The following is a 2,719-nucleotide window of genomic DNA, read 5'->3' as shown; positions in this document are numbered from 1 at the left end:
CCACAGGAGCTCCCGGCGCTGGGTCCCAGACGCGCTCCCTATAAACCTGCGCACCCGGCGACCGCGCTCCAGGCGCCGACCCTCAGCCCCGGGGAGTGTGAAGTCACCCCGAGCGGGCTGTGCTCATACATGGGCCGAGGCAATGCCTCACGTCCCCCCTCACCCTCCTCCTAGCCCTGAAGGACAGACTGGGGGACCCTCGGAACAGCCTGGCTCAGAGGGAGAGGGCCCGCAGCGGGCTGGATGGAAGCCACCCCGGGGGACGGGATCACACCCGCATTCCGGCTCCGAGCGGCTGGTGACTCAGGCTTTGGCCCTCGGGGGAGAGGGCCTTTGAGGAGAGGAGATCCAGAAACCCTCCAATGCCCCGAGGACGCGGTCCGGGAGGAAGGGTCCCGGCTCCACCACAGGCAGCGCCTGGACTCGGGCCTCGGGTCTTGGGGTTTGACTGGGGCCTCGCCAGCTCCTGTGCGCGGGAGGGGGAGGTAAAATGCAGAATCGTGTTTATTCAGAAAAGGGCCGTTCAGTCTTCATTACCCTTTGCTTTGCTTTGCTTTTGCCGCGCCGGGAGGATCTTTTCCCAAACAACCTCTACACAAGTTAGCAAACTAATCAAATACGCGGAGGAGGAGGGGGAACCAGGTTATTTTATCCTCCCGGTCTTTTTCTTTATGCTTATGGTGTGAAAAGGCTCTTCTGCGCTATTGTTGTTAGTATTTTTGTGGTGGTGTCTGCATAATTGCCTGGGGGTGCTGAGAACTCAGAGGCATCCCGCACACCATCTCTTCTCTGCCTTTCCTCTCGTTGAGCGAACCAAGCGTCTTCTTTATTTATATTAATAATTTAAAGCAAAAATAGGATCGTGGACTGCTGATGAACTTTGTGCACAGAAGCACATTCTGACTCCTTCCCTGTCTGGATGTTCCCCCCTAACCATCCCCGAACTTTGAAAGTCCTGCTTTCCTGTGGGTTCAGAAACCAAAGTTCTTGAAGCTCACTTCTCAAACCATTTCCACTGGATCTCCCTCCCTCGCTGGAAAGAATAAAAAAGATTTGTGTGTTTGTATTTTTAACTTTCTTGGGTTTAGATTTCATATATATCTGAAGGGCGGAGGTCCTTGCTCGACCTCGCTTGCTGAGGGCTTTACCCCCTTAAATTGTGGACTCGGGTCCCGCCAAGCCGCCGGGTTCAGGGAAGACGCCCGGCCGCCCGGCGCCGGCAGTGTGCTGGGCTGCGGAGCGGCGCGCAGACCTGCCCGCGCTGCAGATCCCCGCGTGTCCACTAGAGGTCACTGGCCCCTCGCGGCTCGCGGCGGGCCGGCCGCCCCGGCTCCTGCGGCTCAAATTAGCGGCGCGTTAATTAACACCGAGTCCATCAAAGCGCGCTGCTCCGGCGGTGCTTAAATAGGCCACCCAAACCGGGCCCCGGCACACCTCCCCAAACCCAGCGCTTCCAGCATATCCAAAGCGGGAGCCGCCTGAGTTAACCCGGGCCAAGGTATAGTGCCGTCACGCTTTAACTTTGTTTGCGGGGCTTCGTGCTAAACTGCGGTGGAGATGAGGTTCTGCGGGGCTGTGCGCTCCGCTCTGGGCGGGAGGGCGGCGCGCCTGCGGGGCCTCCGGCAAACCGGTCCTGGGGGCGGGTTACTCCAACTTGGTAATCACCGGGGAAAGGGCTCGGGTCCACACAGTCCTAGGTGCACACGAAAGTAAGAGAGTATTTGTTTATTTAGGCTTCCAAGTACAAAAAAAAAAAAAAAAAAAAAAAAAAAAAAAAAAAAAAAAAAAAAAGGCCCAGATGTCTTTGAAATTGGGGAAGGAAAGAACTAGAAGCCACGGTTTCTCCTGCCTATGGACGGGGGCTGGAGCAGGGAGGGGGCCGAGCAGGGGCCCAGGAGATGGGCTCTGGTGCATTTAACCCACGAGTAAGGGGGTACCTGCAATGCCAGGGGAAGGGGCCTGCCTTGTGCTGAGTCGTAATTTCCTTTCTGTGTTATTCTGCTTTTAAAAGATCCACACGGAACTTGAGATATAGCTTTAAAAAGAAAGAAAGAAAGAAAGAAAGAAAGAAAGAAAGAAAGAAAGAAAGAAAGAAAGAAAGAAAGAAAGAAAGAAAGAAAGAAAGAAAGAAAGAAAGAAAGAAAGAAAAGAAAGAAAAGAAAGAAAAGAAAGAAAAAGACCCACCAAAACTTAAAGCCACGTTCCCCAATGGCATGTCTCGGGGCCTTAATTCAATCATTCAATCCCTAAGAAGTGCAGGAAACGAAGTCGGGGCTTGTTCCAATAGCAGGGGCCAAGTTCGTGATGTGCGTCAACCGCCAGAACCAGCTACTTTGACCTGGTGTCCGGGTCGGTGGGCCAGTGCACCGGGGAGCTCATAATTCCTTTGGACACGGCGGTACCGGTGCTGAAGGGATTTTTCGCGGTCTTTCGCTTGACCCGGGAAGCAGGAGGCGGGGGTGTGAATATCCCAGCAGTGTGGGCACTGACCTTCACAGAGCCATTGGGGCAGCCTTTCTAAGAGCTGGACATGGGGTGCTTGGGAGAGGGGGATTCTGCGCGGTCGTTAACCACCGTTTGCCCAAACTGCTCTGTTGGTGGGCTCTGGGGATACCTGCGTTAGGGCAAAAGATACCTGATGCGCCCTCGCTGTGGGACTGGGCTTCTCTGGTGTTGGTTTAATGACGGCCAATGAATGAAGCTGCTGTCCGCCTTCGAG

The sequence above is a fragment of the Pipistrellus hanaki genome (genome assembly GCF_964339955.1).
Source record: "Pipistrellus hanaki genome assembly, chromosome: 4".
NCBI lineage: Eukaryota > Metazoa > Chordata > Mammalia > Chiroptera > Vespertilionidae > Pipistrellus > Pipistrellus hanaki.
Note: the sequence above shows the minus strand (reverse complement) of the source record.